Source organism: Scyliorhinus canicula, chromosome 5 (assembly GCF_902713615.1).
Source record: "Scyliorhinus canicula chromosome 5, sScyCan1.1, whole genome shotgun sequence".
NCBI lineage: Eukaryota > Metazoa > Chordata > Chondrichthyes > Carcharhiniformes > Scyliorhinidae > Scyliorhinus > Scyliorhinus canicula.
Genome location: NC_052150.1, coordinates 38,144,063 through 38,163,203, shown reverse-complemented (window position 1 = coordinate 38,163,203; position 19,141 = coordinate 38,144,063). Strand labels below are relative to the sequence as shown.

At 57.3% G+C, this 19,141-nt stretch overlaps 1 protein-coding gene across 4 annotated transcripts in view; it reads right to left on the bottom strand.

The window, feature by feature from the left end:
* The window catches only part of LOC119965605 (hepatocyte cell adhesion molecule-like), a 157,793-nt gene that overhangs the window by 71,936 nt on the left and 66,716 nt on the right, over positions 1–19,141 (bottom strand). The window lies entirely within an intron of this gene.

The following is a 19,141-nucleotide window of genomic DNA, read 5'->3' as shown; positions in this document are numbered from 1 at the left end:
TGTCGGGAGAAGGCGGCAGCGTTGTATAAAAGCAATGTGAGGTTTGGGGTGGTCTACCCGGCAAAGCTGAGGGTCACACAGAACTCCAGAGACTACTATTTTGAGACGGCGGAGGAGTTTGTGAATGCTATGTTGTGTTTGGGAAGGGATGGTTTGGGGTGTATCTGTTGGGATTTGTTGCCTCTGTGTTTCAGGGATTATTGTGTTGGGAGTTTGGAAGGTTTGGATGTGGGGGGCTAATGTGTTGGTTTATTTTTACTATGTGGGGGAAGGGTCTCTGACAGGGGCCGGCGTGCTAGCAGACACAAGTTGGCTAGTGAATGGGAGCAAGGTGGGGGTGGGGCCGAAGCCATTTAAACCTGTATGGGGCTGGGCGTTATTCATGGTGGGGGGGGGATGGGGATGATACCGGGTGAGGTGGTTGTTAGAGGAAATGGCTGTGGGGTTTCTGGGGAGGAGCAGGTGGCTGACGGTGACTAGGGGTAAGATTGGGTCCCGCTTGCTGGGTTTGGCCAGGAGTAGTGTTAGGACAGACAGGAGAGTCGAAGGGGGTGAGAGACCCCCATTTCGGGTGGTGACGTGGAACGTGCGAGGGTTAGGAGGACTGGTAAAGCGAGTGAGAGTTTTCTTGCACTTGAAGAGTTTGGAAGCCACCATGGCGCTGTTGCAAGAGATTCCTCCTGAGGGTACAGGGCCAGGGATGGATAGTCAGGTACTCCACTCGGGCTTTGATTGCAGGACCGGGGGAGGGGGGTAGCGATACTGGTGGGTAAGAGAGTGAGATTCCAGACGGAGACGGTGGTGGCAGATCAGCGGGGTAGGGACAGATTAGTAACAGGTGCTTTGGAGGGGAGGTTGGTGTTGCTGGTTAGCTTATACGCCCTGAATTGGGACGGTGTAGGGTTTTGAAGATGTTGGCTGCCATATCAAATATGCACCAGTTAATACTTGAATACAGTATTGGATCTGAAGGTAGGTAGATCAACGCCACGTGTGTGACCCCCTCCAGGGGGGTGGGGGAGTGGCGGCACAATGGTGTTGGCTGCATTTATGAGGGAGATGGGGGGGAGTGGACACGCGGCGGTTTCTGCATCCGTTGAAGAGGGAGTATTTGTTCTTTTCGCCAGTACACAATGTGTATTTGAGGATAGAGTTTTTTCTTATGGGAAAGGCACTGTTGGCAGGGGTGAGGAAGGCACATTGTCATCTCGGACCATGCTCCACATTGGGTGAGTGTGGTCCTGGAGAAAGGGCTGGCACAGAGGCCTGCCTGGAGGTTAGACATGGGGTTGTTGGCAGACCCAAACTTTTGCACCAAAATTGGAAGGGTGATTGAGGACTATGTAGAGTTTAATAGGAATGCAGAGGTGTCGCCGTCAGTTATGTGGGAAGCATTGAAAGCAGTAGTGAAGGGTGAAGTTACCTCGTTTAAGACTCAGGTGGACAGGAGGGGCAAGAGAGGAGTGGCAACAGTTGGCAGAGGAAATTTTCTAGGTGGATGGAAGCTATGCGGAGGAGCCAACTCCGGATCTTTGGGTGAGGATGAAGGACCTGCAGGTGAGGTTTACCCTTCTGTCCACCGGAAAAGCTATTCGCAATTAAGGCGGGCAAAGTGGGTTGTATATGAGTATGGGGATAAGGTCAGCCGCATGTTGGCGGGCCAGCTCTGCTGGCAGGCAGCAGCGAGAGAGATTGTTTGAGTCCAAGACAGGACAGCGGAGCTGGTGATGGCACCAGAGCAGGTGAATAAGATGTTTGAATTTTACAGGAATCTGTGTAAATTGGAGCCTCTGTAGGATGAGTCATACATGAGGGACAATTGGAGTGTCCTGAGATGGGAGAGGAGAGGGCAGGGTTGGAGAAGCCTGTGGGGGTAGAGTATGTGCAGGCGGCGACAGGGAAGATGCAGCCGGGTAAGACACCAGAACCAGATGGTTTCCCGGTGGGGTTTTATAAGAAGTTTCCAGATAAATTGGTGCCGCTGCTGGTGGAGATATTCAAGGATATGATCACGAAAGGGGTATTGCCAGAAACAATGGGTCAGGCATCGATTTTTCTGCTGCTGATAAAGGATAAGGCCAATATTGTTATTGAATGTGGATGCCATGATTCTGGCAAAGGTGTTGGAGAGTATTTCCGGAAGGTGATTTGGGAAGAGCAGACGGAGTTTGTGAAGGCAGACAGTTGTCATCCAATGTGCGGCGTCTGTTGAATGTGGTGCTTTCTCCAGCAGAAGGGAAGGAGTTGGAGGTGGTGATGGCACTGAATGCACAGAAGGTGTTTGATCATGTGGTGTGGAGTGGAGCTATTTGTTGACGGTGTTGGAGCGGTTTGGGCCTAAGTTTGTGCCTTGGGTGAAACTATTATATAAAGACCCGTTGGCGAGTGTGCGTACAAACAAGATGAATTCAGGATACTTTTCTCTGCACAGGGAACAAGGTAGGGGTGCCTCATGTCGCCCCCTTCTGTTCATGCTGGCAATAGAGTCCTTGGTCATTGCGCTGAAGTGCCTGGATAAATGGAGGGCGTGGGGGTGGTGTGGAGCATAGGGTGTCCCTGTACGCTGATGATCTGCTGTTTTTGTTTCTCCAATCGGGGCTCGTCAGTGGGGGATATAATAGGACTGGCTAGGTGATTTGGGGCTTTTTCAGGACACAAGTTAAATTTGGGAAAAAGTGAGTGTTTTGTAGTACTGTATCTTCTCTGGAGGCGAGCGTTGGGGTGGAGGGGGATTACTATTTTGGGTGACAACAACCCAAGGTTGTCACAAGAGGTCACGATTTCAAGGTGAGAGGGGGAAAGTTTAAGGGAGATGTGCGTGGAAAGTTTTTTACGCAGATGGCGGTGGGTGCCTGGAACGCTTTGCCAGCGGAGGTGGTAGAGGCGGGCACGATAGCATCATTTAAGATGCATCTAGACACATATATGAACGGGCGGGGAACAGAGGGAAGTAGATCCTTGGAAAATAGGAGACAGGTTTAGATAAAGGATCTGGATCGGCGCAGGCTGGGAGGGCCGAAGGGCCTGTTGCTGTGCTGTAAATTTTCTTTGTTCTTTGTTCTTAACCCACTTTAGGTACCTGGGAGTGCTGGTGCTCAGGACTGGGCTCGACTCCATAAACTGAACTTTCTGAGTTTGGTGGACAGGGTTAAGGCAGATTTGCTGAGGTGGAATAGCCTTCCCCTACCATTGGCAGGCAGTTATGATGAACATTTTGTTGCAGATTTTTAATTCTTGTTTCAACCCCTGCCCGTCTTTTTGACAGAAACATTATTTATGGGGGTGGAGGGGCTGATTTTGTCATTTGTGGGGGCAAGTAAGGCACCAAGATTTAGGAGGGCGGTGCTCCAGAGAGTTGGGGGGCTTGGCCCTTCCGAATTTGTTAAACTATCGCTGAGCAGTGAACGCTGAGAGGGTGCGAGGCTAGAATAGGGAGACAAAGGCTTTGTGGGACGGAGACTTTACTGGGTCATTATCTTTTTGGAAGTGGTTGGGGTTTAGGGCTTGGCAGCAGCGCCATTTCCATTCTCCCCATTGAGGCATTGAGTCCGGTGAAAGTCACCATGCGGAAAATATGAATGCAGTTTTGGCAGCACTTTAAGTTGGCGGCGGGGTCAAAGTTATTGTCAATTCGAGGGAACCAGGATTTGAGTTTGGGAGGATGGATGCGAGGTTTTGGAGATGGGGTGAGCGAGGGGTGATGGAAATAAAGGATATGTTCCTGGAAGAACGGTTGGCGAGTCTGGAGGGGTTGAGAGCGAAGTTTGCGGTGCTGCGAGAGGAGGGTTTCAGGTACACGCAGGTGCAGGATTTTGGTCTGTCCGACCTTTCCGGTGGCACTGTCCTTTTATGGAAGGGGGTGTTGTCAGTGATGGTGCTGGAAGGGGCTCATCTCTACAATTTATGGGGGGATAGGGTGTCTCTGGAGGGGATTATGGCTAAGTGGAAAGAGGAGCTGGGAATGGTGCTGGAGTAGGGACTGTTGTGTGAGGTGCTGCGGAGGGTGAATGCTTCAATCCCGATTGCGAGGCTGGGCTGGTATAGTTAAAGGTAGTACATAGAACGCACCTGACAAAGTAGAGGATAAGCTGGCTGTTTGAAGGGGTGGAGGATATCTGTGAGCTGTATGGGAGGGGCCCAGGCAATCACGTACACATGTTCTGGTCCTGTCAGAAGTTGGAGAAGTTTTGGGGGTAGTTCTTCAGCACCATGTTGGCAATCTTCCATGTGGACTTCGAGCCAAGTCCGCTGGGGAACATATTCGATGTGTCGGATTTGCCGGAGTGCAGACTGGTGCGGGAAGGCAGATGTTTTAGCCTTCACCTCATTGATTGCTCGCAGGCGGGTCCTGTTAGGGTGGAGGTCAGCCTTTCCACCCTGTGCATTAGTGTGGCTGGGGGATCTAATGGAATTCTTGTATTTGGAGAAAGTGAAATTTGCTCTGAGAGGGGCGAGTGAGGGGTTCCACAAGAGATGGAGGGCGTGATTCTCCGACCCCACGCGGTTGGGATAATAGCGTGCCGCGCCAGTTTTTCACGCGACGCCAGTCCGACGCGCTCCAGCGATTCCGGCCAAACCGCTTCCGTCATGTTCCGCGCGGCAAAATCCAGATAATCGCCCGAGGCACCCAAAATGGGGAATCTCCAGAACCCCCGCTATTCTCCGGCCCGGATGGGCCGAAGTCCTGACGGCGTGATCCCAGTTCACGCCGTCGCCGTCCACACCAGCCGTGCTAGCTGACGAGCAGTGAGGAGGTGAGCGGACCGTCCCGGAGTCTCCGCAAACTGGGGAAAGCTTTCCCAAGAACACAGCGGCCGGGGGGGGAGAGGGAGTAGTTGGAGGGGGGGAGAGGGAGCGAGTAGTGGGACGGGGGGGGAGAGGTAGCGAGTAGTGGGAGGGGGGGAGAGGGAGTAGTGGAGGGGGAGAGGGAGTAGTGGAGGGGGGAGAGGGAGTAGTGGGGGGGAGAGGGAGTAGTGGAGGGGGGAGAGGGAGTAGTGGGGGGGGGAGAGGGAGTGAGTCATCCACCCCCGGATGCAACATCTCAGCTGCCCTGCCATGGCAGGATGGTGACGAGGACACAGCCGCTGGTTGCCCAGTGGCTGATGGGCACAGCCCACTGACGCACCGGTCAGGAGGACGTAGTTAACTGACCATTGGACGCAGAAAGTGGCCAGGTGTTAGGCTGGCCGCTTGTCAGCAGCGCAACCAGGCCACCGGGACACACAGGTATCCCGTGGTAGGCGCTGCCGAGGTGTCGAATAACCTCCGTCTAACATGTCGTTTCAATACCCCCCACCACCCTTCTGTAGGTGACCATTGTGGTGATAACCACTGTAGATATGCGTACTTGCAGTAGGGGGATGTATGGCTGTACCTGTAATACAGGTTCCTCCGGTAAGCCCTTGCCAGCTAGCTCCGCCCACAGGGAGCTTGTGTATAAATATGCGTGTGAGTCACTCAGACTCTATTCTACAGTTGCAGCCGGAGGAATAGCATCACACAGCAATAAAGCCTCGATTGTACATGTCTCTCGTCTTTGAGTACAATTGTTAGCGCCACAATTAATTGCTGTGTGATTTTCCGTTCACCATGGACATCAGGATCAAGCCTGACCGTCTGCAGCTGGATCCGCAGTCGCCTCACGCCAGGAAAGACTTTGTTCACTGGCTTGCAGTCTTCGAGGCCTACATCTTTTCAGCGGATCCTCCCCCGACGGAGGCTCAAAAAAAACAACTCCTGTACTCAAGACTTAGCTCCAGTGTCTTTCCGCTAATTCGAGATGCGCCTGACTACACCAGAGCTATGGAACTGCTCAAGGAGAACTATGCATAGTCGATGAACACCCTGTTTGCGAGACATCTACTCTCTACTCGCGTCCAGCAGCTGGTTAAGTCAAGTGAGGACTTCTGGGGGGCCCTTATACCTCTGGTACGAGACTGCGACTGCCGGGCCCTCAGAGCCACGGAACACTCTGAGTTACTCATGATCGATGCCTTTGTTACAGGCATTGCATCGGACCCCATCCGGCAACGACTGCTGGATGGGGCCACCCTCAACCTCGCAGCCACAAAGACTCTGGCGCTTTCCATGACGGCCGCCTCCCGTAGTGCACGATCTTACTACGCTAGCCACTCGGCCCACCTGTCCTACCCCTCGTGGACCCCGCAAACAGCCCCCCAGGCCCACCCGTCCTACCCCTCGTGGACCCCGCAACCGGCCCCCCCAGCAGCCGCCCCCGCGCACTACGCCTGCGCTGCTCACCGCACCGCGCTCCCTGGGGGTCCCCACTGTTACTTCTGCGGTCAGCAGAAGCGCCCCGGCCAACGCTGCCCGCCCCGCACCGCGACCTGCAAAGCTTGTGGCAAGAAAGGCCACTTTGCAGCGGTGTGTCAGTCCCGGACAGTTGCCACTACCGCGCCCCCGTTCCCCCCCTCGCCTCAGCCGATCGCACAATGGGCCCTGCCGTCCGCTTCCCCCGACCCCACGTGCGATCAGTGGGCGCCGCCATCTTTCGCTGCCCCCCGCCACGTGCGCTCCATGGGCGCCACCATCTTCATCCCCCACCGCCATGTGTGTTCCATGGGCGGCGCCATCTTGTCCCGACCCCACAACGTGCGCTCCATGGGCGCCGCCATTTTGTCCTTCGCCATCTTCTCCCACACAGGTACTCCAGACGTTGCCATTTTGTCCTCCCGTGACGAGGCCACGGGACACGGGTCGCTACCACTCGTCGGAATCATCTGACTCGACTGCCGATCGCCCGCTACTCGCCTCCGTTACGCTCGACCAGTCGCGTCCTCGCAACCTGGCACCCTCTTCCACAACGGTGCTGGTCAACGGCCACGTGACCTCCTGCCTCATCGACTCCGGGAGCACCGAGAGCTTCGTCCACCCGGACACGATAAGGCGCTATTCCCTTGCAGTCTATCCCGCCAACCGGCAGATCTCTCTCACCTCCGGTTCCCACTCTGTCCCGATCCGGGGTTTCTGCCTGGTTAAACTTACTGTACAGGGCGTGGAATCCGACCGTTTCCGTCTGTACATTCTCCCCAACCTCTGCGCATCACTCTTACTAGGCCTGGATTTCCAGTGCAATCTCCAGAGACTCACCCTCAAATTCGGCGGACCCCTACCTCCCCTCACCGATTGCGACCTCGCGACCCTCAAGGTCGAGCCTCCCTCCCTCTTTGCCAATCTGACCGCAGATTGCAAGCCCAGGAGCACCAGGAGCAGACGGTACAGCATCCAGGACAAGGCCTTCATCAGGTCCGAAGTCTAGCGGCTGCTTCGGGAGGGTATCATTGAGGCCAGCAACAGTCCTTGGACAGCCCAGGTGGTAGTGGTTAAGACCGGAGAGAAGCACAGGATGGTCGTGGACTACAGCCAGACCATCAACTGGTACACGCAGCTCGACGCGTACCCCCTCACCCGCATTTCTGATATGGGCAATCAGATTGCACAGTATCGGGTCTTCTCTACTATTGACCTGAAATCTGCCTACCACCAGCTCCCCATCCGTAAATCGGACCGTCCCTACACTGCCTTCGAGGCAGACGGTCGTCTGTACCAATTTCTTAGGGTTCCCTTCGGCGTCACGAATGGAGTCTCGGTATTTCAACGAGAAATGGACCGAATGGTTGACCGGTATGGACTGCAGGCCACATTCCCGTACCTCGACAATGTCACCATATGCGGCCATGACCAACTGGACCATGACGCCAACCTTTCTAAATTCCTCCACAACGCATCTCTCCTTAATCTCATACAACAAGGAGAAGTGCGTGTTCCGCACAGACCGCTTAGCCATCCTCGGCTACGTAGTCCAAAACGGACTACTGGGGCCCGACCCCGACCGCATGCGCCCCCTCATGGAGCTTCCACTCCCCCACTGCCCCAAGGCCCTCAAACGCTGTCTGGGGTTCTTTTCTTATTACGCCCAGTGGGTCCCACAATACGCGGACAAGGCCCACCCACTTATCCAGTCCACACATTTTCCCCTCACGGCCAAGGCACAACAGGCCTTCGCCCGCATTCGATCTGACATACCCAAGGCCGGGATGCACGCAGTAGATGAGACACTGCCTTTTCAAGTAGAAAGCGACGCTTCAGATGTCGCCCTTGCCGCCACGCTGAATCAGGCAGGCAGACCCGTGGCATTCTTTTCACGCACCCTCCACACCTCCGAAATTCAACATTCCTCTGTTGAAAAGGATGTCCAGGCAATCATTGAAGCGGTGCTGCACTGGAGGCATTACCTGGCCGGCAGGAGATTCACTCTCCTCACTGACCAACGGTCGGTAGCCTTCATGTTCAACAACACGCAGCGGGGCAAGATCAAGAATGACAAAATCTTGCGGTGGAGAATCGAGCTCTTAACTACGAGATCTTGTATCGCCCCGGCAAGCTCAACGAGCCCCCAGACGCCCTCTCCCGAGGTACATGTGCCAGCGCACAGGTGAACCAGCTCCGTGCCTTGCACGAGAGCCTTTGCCATCCGGGGGTCACTCGCTTGTACCATCTAATCAAAGCCCGCAATCTGCCCTACTCCGTCGAGGAAGTACGGACAGTCACCAGAGACTGCCAGGTCTGTGCCGAGTGCAAGCCGCACTTCTACCGGCCAGATCGCGCGCGCCTGGTGAAAGCGTCCCGCCCCTTTGAACGCCTCAGCGTGGACTTCAAAGGGCCCCTCCCCTCCACCGACCGCAACACCTACATCCTTAGTATGGTCGATGAATTTTCTAGGTTCCCCTTCGCCATCCTATGCCCGGATATGACGTCTGCCACCGTCATCAAGGCCCTGGATTCCATTTTCGCTCTGTTCGGTTTTCCCGACTACATCCACAGTGACAGGGGATCCTCGTTCATGAGTGATGAGCAGGGGTATCGCCTCCAGCAGGACGACCAGCTACAACCCCCGGGAAAATGGGCAGGTAGAGGGAGAACGAGACGGTATGGAGGGCCGTCCAGCTGGCCCTACAGTCCAGGAACCTCCCAGCCGCTCGCTGGCAGCAGGTCCTCCCTGACGCGCTCCATTCCATTCGGTCACTACTACGACTTGGCTCACGACTCCGGACCCACTCCTTCTCCGTAGGCATGTCCGGCACCACAAGGCGGAACCCCTGGTGGCCAAAGTACGCCTTCTCCACGCCAACCCTCAGTATGCCTATGTGGAGTTCCCCGACGGCCGCCAGGACACAGTCTCGCTCCGGGACCTGGCTCCCTCAGGTGCCGATCCCATGCCCACGCCCCCCCCCCCCCCCCCCCCCCCGCGCCACCCTCCTTTTCCCCGGCGCCCGCATATTCGTCCCCACCAGGTCTATCTCTCGTCCCCCTGCCCACACTGGAGGACACGGAAGATTTCGGATCGCTCTCGGAGTCATCCCGCTAGCAACCAGCACCAACACCGCCAGCACCTGCACCATCGTTGCCATCACCGCCTGGGCCAACGTCGCCACCACAGCTACGCCGATCACAGCGGAACGTTCGACCGCCGATTCGGCTCAACCTGTAACCTGCTAACCCGATGGACTCTTGGTTTTCTTTGTTTGAACCCTTTTGTAAATATATCATCCGTTGTATTATAGTTACACGTCACCCCCGCCGGACTCATTTTTTACAGGGGGTGCATGTGGTGATAACCACTGTAGATATGCGTACTTGCAGTAGGGGGATGTATGGCTGTCCCTGTAATACAGGTTCCTCCGGTAAGACCCTGCCGGCTAGCTCCGCCCACAGGGAGCTTGTGTATAAATATGCGTGTGAGTCACTCAGACCCTATTCTACAGTTGCAGCCGGAGGAATAGCATCACACAGCAATAAAGCCTCGATTGTATATGTCTCTCGTCTTTGAGTGCAATTGTTAGCGCCACAACCATAATGTCTTCGAACCGAACGGCAATGTTCACCACAGTAGTTGGGCCCGCTGCCCTGCAGTTGGACATCCAGCAGCGTCCACAGCGACATCCCACAGTGGATGCAGGGGCAGCTGCAGCAGCAGAGGGAATGGCCGCGGAGTGGCCCGTCGTCGCCGTACAAGCCGCAGGCACTCACGGCCGGTATGTCCAGGGGGATGGCGAGGGGAACATTGACCCCCAAACGCTGAGGACGGCACAGGATGTGGGCACTGATGTTGAGCAGCATGGGGGGGGGGGAGGAAGAGGAGGAGGAGACATTGATGGTGGAGTCAGGGCGCCAGAGGCGACAACCGAGGCCTAGGGTGTTCCGTGACCGGATCTCTTTCGAGGCACTGCCGGACATCACCGGAGACTCCCGTTCAGCAGGGAGACGGTCGCACATATCTGCCATCTCGTGGCGCACCTTGCCCCACGTGGAACGGGAGGAGGACACGCGATACCGGTTGCCGTCAAGGTGACGGTGGCACTTAACTTTTATGCTACCGGTTCCTTCCAGTCTCCGAGTGGGGACCTATCTGGGATATCGCAGGCATCGGTCCACAGGTGCATCCGGGACGTGACCGACGCCCTGTTCGCATCGCGGACTGCTACATCACCTTTCCTGAGGACCGAGCAAATCAAGAAGCACGAGCCCGTGGATTTGCCAACCTGGCCAGGATACCGATGGTCCAGGGAGTGATTGATGGTGTTCACGTCTCCATGCGCCCGCCTGCAGGCAACAGGGAAGTGTTCACTAACAGGAAGGGGACATACTCCATGAACATCCAGGTGGTATGTGACCCCCACATGAGGATCATGCACGTGTGCGCAAGGTTCCCTGGGAGTGTGCATGATGCGTACATTCTGGCGCAGTCATTCATCCCTGCTATGTTTGAGGGACGGCCCCCCCCCCGGCTGAGGGGCTGGTTGCTGGGCGACGGGTTATCCACTTAGGTCTTGGCTGATGACGCCCATACGGAGGCCTCAGACCAACACGGAGACCCTTTACAATGAGCCCCTTGCAGCAACCAGGGGTGTGGTGGAGCGCTGCTTTGTTCTGCTGAAAATGAGATTCAGGTGCCTGGACCGCTCCGGAGGGGCCCTGCAGTACCAGCCCGACAGGGTCGCTCGCATTGTTGTGGTATGCTGGGCGCTACACAACATTGCGATGCAGAGGGGAGATGCCCTGGTGGAGGAGTCGGAGGGAGAAGCCACTGGCAGTGGTGCCAACGCTGAGGAGGAGGAGGTGGAGGAGGTTGGTGGTGCGTCGGGCGCAGCACACACACGACCCGGGTGCTGGTAATGCCCAGGAGGCTGCATGATGACACCGGCGAGGACAGCAGGCACGCAACGCGTTGGTGGCTGTAAGATTCAAGCGTCGCGTGCGACGGCATTGCTGAACACTACCACCTGCATCGCCAGTCGTGCAGACAGCACACAACTCCCCCCCCCCCCGGCTCCGTGTACACTGCTCCACTTCAAGATCACCCTTACCACTGCGGCCAAACGGTATGACACGACATTGATGGCTGTGTCAGCGGGTCTGATCAGTGCCATGTTGAATGATGACAGCCCGATCTGCGATGAGCTGTGAGCTCAGAATCGTTAGACAAAGTCTGACTCATGGCAATAGCTGAACCATCCATCTCGGTGGTTGCTGAGTACAGATGCCCTAGCCCCTACAACTAAACTGTGCCCTTCACCTGTGCCAACTTACTCTGTGTCCCTCTTCATTGCCTTACGGGCCCTACCACTACGTCTAAATAATTCCCCAGATGGTACAGCAGGAGTGGAGGCGGACTGCTGAGAATCATGCCCCGCGACATGTCTCCCCATCGGCACTCGTTTCCTGGGGCAAGCCGGCCGTGATGGGCCAGGCTGCTCTGCGGGCGTTTCGGATGACGTGGTGCCACCCTGCTCTGCCCACTGCCCACCCGATGCACCAGGGATGGGAAGGGGGGAGGCCGAACGATCAGGGACGTCCCGTGATGGAGTTAATGGGACGGGCCCCAGAACCTCCTCTTCCCTCGGGGAGCCCGGTGGCCCCCGGGCCTTGCTGTGGGATGGAGGCGCGAGCGGGGAGGTGCCCCGTCGCCCCACCAACACCTGGCGCTGCCAGTCCTGGAGGCCTGCAACGGTATCGACCAGGGTCCGAACGTTCGCTGAGTCCAGGGAGTGAGACATTCCCGCTAGGGACTGTGCGACCTCAACCTGTGAGTGCGTGACGCCATCCAGCACGTGCATCAGGCAGTCGATGCTCTCCGCGACTGACTGCTGGGACTGTACCATGGCCTGCTGGGACTATGCCATGGCGTGCTGGGACTGTGCCATGGCCTGCTGGGACTGTGCCATGGCGTGCTGGGACTGGGCCATGGCGTGCTGGGACTGAGCCATGGCCTGGTGAGACTAGGCCAGGGCCCGTAGCGCGCCGGCAATGTCATGTTGGGTCTGGCGCATTGCTGCCTGTGAGAGGACAGCCCTCTCCTGGGCCATGGATGCCGCGTGCACATGAAGCCCAACGCCTTGCAGAACCTGACCCATGGCCGATACCGTTTCACCCATTGCCTCGACCGCAGACGCCACCCTTGCGGTGTCGGCCTGGGTGGCTGCTATGAGCGGCACCACTCCCTGCTCCTGGACGCGGTTTGACTCCTCTAACGGCGTCTGCAGCTGCTGGAAGACGGCCCTCATCCCGTCATTGTGTCCCTGGGTTTCAAAATGCATCGGCTGTCCAGGTGGGTCGAGTAAATCCAGGAACCCGGGAAACGTCTGGCTACCAGCTGGATGCTGGGCCTGGGCTGCTCTCCGCCCGTCCTGCCCCTCGGCTGCTCCGACCTCTCCACCTGCTGTACCGGCTCAGACCTGACCCAGGAGCCTCATCACTTAATTGCCCAACCGAGGTGAGTGTCTCTGGGATGATGGATGGTGTGGGAGACAGAAGTGCCGCAAACTCTAGGTCCTCGTCTGTTGTCTCACTTGGTTCTGCACCTCCAACCTCACATTGCGCGGTCTGCCGGGTGGCAGATCCCCCAGCAAGGTCCAGTGCCCTCTGCTCGAACACCGTCAGGGGGTGCGTAACGGGTGAACACCCCTCCGGTTCTGTTGCGCTCCCGGCTGTCGTGAGCAGTCTTGTCCTGTTGGGGGGGGGGGGGGGGGGGGGGGGGGGGGCGCATAGATAGAGCATCACAATTAGGCAGGTATCATCAGGGCATTCAGATATCGGCACAGGGTGGGGTGAAAGTTGCAGCCACACCAAGGCATTTCTCCAGGGGGTTGCAGCGCTCATGTGGGTCTGTGACAACTTTGTTAACCACCCTCCACTCACTCTCGCCCCCCCCCGCTCCCCCTCGTGCCCACGGGGTGGGGGGGTGATGAGGGACATGGGGGGGGGGGGGGGGTGATGAGGGACATGGGGGGGGGGGGGGGATGGTTGTGAACCGGGGGCACCTTCGTGGCACTTACCCTGGCAGCCCTGGTGCCCACCTCACTCCAGGCCCGTCGCACGACGCTGGAAGGGTGGCGATGCCCTCGTCCTGGGCAGAGGATACCCCTGCGCTGTTCCACCTCATCGAGGAGGGTCTCCAGGTCCGTATCACGGAACCTCGCGGCGGCCCTCCGTGGCTCCAACATTTCCCTCCCTCCTCTCCATGCGTGGATCTCGCCCTTTTACGACGTGGAGCAGCGTAATTCGGGCGTCGCACGCTTACGACGCGCTTTCGACGTCACGCCCCCCCGTGTTCCTCGCGGCCCCGATGCTAGCCCATTCCCGAGGCCAGAATCAATCGCGATCGGGGCCGTTTCGCGCCGTTGTTGAACTCGACCGAGTTCACGACGGCTTTCCCGATGCGACGCGACATCGGAGAATCGCGCCTGGGGTTTGTTTGCATTTCATTTTGGGGAACTGGTTGCTGCCAACTGCCGGGGGGAGGGGAGAAAGGTGTGAGGGGGGACTGGGGATTTGTTTTGGGTTGGTTTTATTTTGTAAATGTTATGTGGTTTGCATGTTTCATAGTTAAAATTTGAATTAAAATATATTTTAAGAAAGGATAGCAGAAACTGAACTCACATGAGGATGGTGCCATGGTTGGATGTATTAGGGGTTCTCACTTTCTCAGCAGAGGTGCAGTCCTGTTCATCTCCAGCCAGCTCAAGGGCTTTTTCCTCAAGCAGAGTGAGGGTCTTCAATTCCGGCATCACTCCGGCAGGCTGTGTCCACTCATGCCGATTGTGCTCGAGTGAGGCAGATGGGGAGAGTGTAGACAGAACCCGCGCCAGGTCAGATGGTAAGGATGTCGGGCATGTGAGGTAGGTAAGTGGAGTATGTGGAGGACAGGATTCACTGGGGGGATGTTGCGGCAGGGTGAATATTGGGACCCCGTGAGGTGGCTGGGAGTGAATCACTGTGGAATTATGATGGGTGTGTTAATGGGTGCGGTGGACACATAAGAAGGGTGATTTATCCTGGCTGCACAAAGAAGGTCATTCATCTTCTTCCTGCACTGGATTCCCATCCTCTTATGCAGTGAGCTGGCACTCACTAGCCCTACATTACTGGCAAGTCTTCTGCCCGTGCGAGAGTAGAGAATGTCATGCCTCTGCTCCACCACATATGGCATCTTGGTCAGGGCTCCCTGATTGCTGATTGCCATCCCCCTATTTAGAATTGGAACAAGTGTTGGATAGGCTTTTAAAAGTTGCACTCCCCTGATTGCTGAGATCAACTGATGCTGGAGCGAACGAATAAGAGGCAGGCTGCCATGAGCACGGTGTGAAGAATTATTTTTTTAAAATAGTTCAAGATACAGTGATTTTTCTCACCTGCAACTCTGGCAGGATCCGCTTGTGGCGCTAACAATTATACTCAAAGCCGAGAAACTGGTACAATAGAGGCTTTATTGCTGTACGATGTTGTCCCTCCATCCGCAACTGTAGACTGAGGGTCTGAGCAGCTCTCATACATATTTATACACAAGCTCCCTGTGGGCGGAGCTAGCCGGCAGGGGCTGACCGGAGGAACCTGTATTACAGGTACAGGCATACATCCCCCTACTGCAGTACACATAACTACAGTGGTTATCTCACCGCATTCACCCCCTGTAAAAATGAGTCCGGCGGGGGTGACATGTAACTGTAATACAAAGGATGCTATTTACAAGAGGGCCCAACAAGGAAAATCAAGAGTCCATCCGGTTAGCAGGTTACAGGTTGAGCCGAATCGGTGGTCGGACGTTCCGCTGTGATCGGCATAGCTGTGGTGGTGACGTCGGCACAGGCGGTGATGGCCCCGATGGTGCAGGTGCTGGCGGTGTTGGTGCTGGCGGGATGACTCCGAGAGCAAGCCGAAATCTTCCATGTCCTCCAGGGTGGGCAGGGGGATGAGGGATGGACCTGATGGGGACGAATAGGGGGGCGCTGGGGTTGGCGCAGGAAGGGGTGTGGGCATGGGATCGGCACCTGAGGGAGCCAGGTCCCGGAGCGAGACTGTGTCCTGGCGGCCGTCGGGGAACTCCACGTAGGCATACTGAGGGTTGGCGTGGAGAAGGCGTACTTTGTCCACCAGGGGTTCCGCCTTGTGGTGCCGTACATGCCTACGGAGAAGGACTGGGCCCGGAGTCGTGAGCCAAGTCGGGAGCGACACTCCGGATGTGGACTTCCGAGGGAAGGCAAAAATGCGTTCATGGGGTGTACTGTTGGTTGCGGTGCACAGTAGCGACCGAATGGAATGGAGCGCGTCAGGGAGGACCTGCTGCCAGCGAGCGGCTGGGAGGTTCCTGGACCGTAGGGCCAGCTGGACGGCCCTCCATACCGTCCCGTTCTCCCTCTCTACCTGCCCGTTTCCCCGGGGGTTGTAGCTGGTCGTCCTGCTGGAGGCGATACCCCTGCTGAGCAGGAACTGACGCAGCTCATCGCTCATGAATGAGGATCCCCTGTCACTGTGGATATAGTCGGGGGAACCGAACAGGGCGAAAATGGAATCCAGGGCCTTGATGACGGTGGCAGACGTCATATCTGGGCATGGGATGGCAAAGGGGAACCTAGAAAATTCATCGACCACACTAAGGATGTAAGTGTTGCGGTCGGTAGAGGGAAGGGGCCCTTTGAAGTCCACGCTGAGGCGTTCAAAGGGGTGGGATGCTTTCACCAGGCGCGCGCGATCTGGCCGGTAGAAGTGCGGCTTGCACTCCGCACAGATCTGGCAGTCTCTGGTGACTGTCCGTACTTCCTCGACGGAGTAGGGCAGATTGCGGGCTTTGATCAGATGGTACAAGCAGGTGACCCCCGGATGGCAAAGGCTGTCGTGCAAGGCACGGAGCTGGTTCACTTGTGCACTGGCACATGTACCTCGAGAGAGGGCGTCTGGGGGCTCGTTGAGCTTGCCGGGGCGATACAAGATCTCGTAGTTAAAGGTGGAGAGCTCGATTCTCCACCGCAAGATTTTGTCATTCTTGATCTTGCCCCGCTGCGTGTTGTTGAACATGAAGGCTACCGACCGTTGGTCAGTGAGGAGAGTGAATCTCCTGCCGGCCAGGTAATGCCTCCAGTGCCGCACCGCTTCAACGATTGCCTGGGCTTCCTTTTCGACAGAGGAATGCCGAATTTCGGAGGTGTGGAGGGTGCGTGAAAAGAATGCCACGGGTCTGCCGGCCTGATTCAGCGTGGCGGCAAGGGCGACATCTGAAGCGTCGCTCTCTACTTGGAAAGGCAGAGTCTCGTCTACGGCGTGCATCCCCGCCCTGGCTATGTCATATCGAATGCAGGCGAAGGCCTGTTGTGCCTCGGCCGAGAGGGGAAAATGTGTGGACTGGATAAGTGGCCGGGCCTTGTCTGCGTATTGCGGGACCCACTGGGCGTAATAAGAGAAAAACCCAAGGCAGCGTTTGAGGGCCTTGGGGCAGTGGGGAATTGGGAGCTCCATGAGGGGGCGCATGCGGTCGGGATCGGGCCCCAGTAGTCCGTTTTGGACTACGTAGCCAAGGATGGCTAAGCGGTCTGTGCGGAACACGCATTTCTCCTTGTTGTACGTGAGATTAAGGAGAGATGCGGTGTGGAGGAATTTATAAAGGTTGGCATCATGGTCCTGCTGGTCATGGCCGCAGATGGTGACATTGTCGAGGTACGGGAAGGTGGCCTGCAATCCGTACCGGTCAACCATTCGGTCCATTTCTCGCTGAAAGACCGAGACCCCATTCGTGACGCCGAAGGGAACCCTCAGGAATTGGTACAGACGACCGTCTGCCTTGAAGGCAGTGTAGGGACGGTCCGATTTACGGATGGGGAGCTGGTGGTAGGCGGATTTCAGGTCAATAGTAGAGAAGACCCGGTACTGTGCAATCTGATTGACCATATCAGAAATGCGGGGGAGGGGGTACGCGTCGAGCTGCGTGTACCGGTTGATGGTCTGGCTGTAGTCCACGACCATCCTGTGCTTCTCCCCGGTCTTAACCACTACTACCTGGGCTCTCCAAGGGCTGTTGCTGGCCTCGATGATACCCTCCCGAAGCAGCCGCTGGACTTCGGACCTGATGAAGGCCTTGTCCTGGGTGCTGTACCGTCTGCTCCTGGTGGCGACGGGTTTGCAATCCACAGTCAGATTGGCAAAGAGGGAGGGGGGCTCGACCTTGAGGGTCGCGAGGCCGCAAACGGTGAGGGGAGGTAGGGGTCCACCGAATTTGAGGGTGAGGCTCTGGAGATTGCACTGGAAATCCAGGCCTAGTAGGAGTGAAGTGCAGAGGTCGGGGAGAATGTACAGACGGAAACGGTCGAATTCCACACCCTGTACAGTGAGTTTAACCAGGCAGAAACCCTGGATCGGGACAGAGTGGGAACCGGAGGCAAGGGAGATCTGCCGGTCGGCGGGATGGATCGCAAGGGAATAGCGCCTTACCGTGTCCGGGTGGACGAAGCTCTCGGTGCTCCCGGAGTCGATGAGGCAGGAGGTCACATGGCCGTTGACCAGCACCGATGTGGAAGAGGGTGCCAGGTTGCGAGGACGGGATTGGTCGAGCGTAACGGAGGCGAGCAGTGGTTGGTCGGCGGTTGAGTCAGATGAGTCCGACGAGGAGCGGTAGCGACCCGTGTCCCGTGATGGCGGCCCCTGGAGACGAGATGGCGGCATCCGCAGTACCTGTGGATAAAATGGCGGCGTCCATGGAGCGCACGTTATGGGGTCGGAACAAAATGGCGGCGCCCATGGAACGCACATGGCTGTGGTGGATGAAGATGGCGGCGCCCATGGCGGGGGCGGCAAAAGATGGCGGCGCCCACTGATCGCACGTGGGGTCGGGGGAAGCGGACGGCGGGGCCCATTGAGGGAGCGGCTGAGGCGTGGGGACCGGCGGCGCGATAGCGGCGACCGTCCGGGACTGACACACCGCTGCAAAGTGGCCTTTCTTTCCACAAGCTTTGCAGGTCGCTGTGCGGGCCGGGCAGCGTTGGCGAGGGTGCTTCTGTTGGCCGCAGAAGTAACAGTGGGGACCCCCAGGGGGTGCGGTGCGGCGGGGAGCGCAGGCATAGTGCGCGGGGGCGGCTGCTGGGGGGGCCGTTTGCGGGGTCCACGAGGGGTGGGACGGATGGGCCTGGGGAGCCGTTTGCGGGGTCCACGAGGGGTAGGACGGGTGGGCCGAGTGGCTAGCGGAGTAAGTGTGCGCACTACTGGAGGCGGCCGTCATGGAAAACGCCAGGGCCTTTGCGGCCGCGAGGTCGGGGGCGACCCCTTCCAGCAGTCGTTGCCGGATGGGGTCCGATGCAATGCCTGTAACGAAGGCATCGCGCATGAGTAAGTCCGAATGTTCCGTGGCTGTGAGGGCCCGGCAGTCACAGTCTCGTACCAGAGGTATAAGGGCCCTCCAGAAGTCCTCAATCGACTCACCCGGCTGCTGGACGCGAGTAGAAAGTTGATGCCTCGCAAACAGGGTGTTCGTCGATGGTGCATAATTCTCCTTGAGCAGTTCCATAGCTGCGGTGTAGTCGGTCGCATCTCGAATGAGCGGAAAGACGCTGGAGCTAAGTCTGGAGTACAGGAGTTGCTTTTTCTGAGCCTCCGTCGGGGGAGGGTGTGCTGAAGAGATGTAGGCCTCTAAGACTGCGAGCCAGTGATCAAAGTCTTTTCTGGCGTGAGGCGAATGTGGATCCAGCTGCAGACGGTCAGGCTTGACTCTGATGTCCATGGTGACTGGGAAATCGTACAGCAATAAATTGTGGCGCTAACAATTATACTCAAAGCCGAGAGACTGGTACAATAGAGGCTT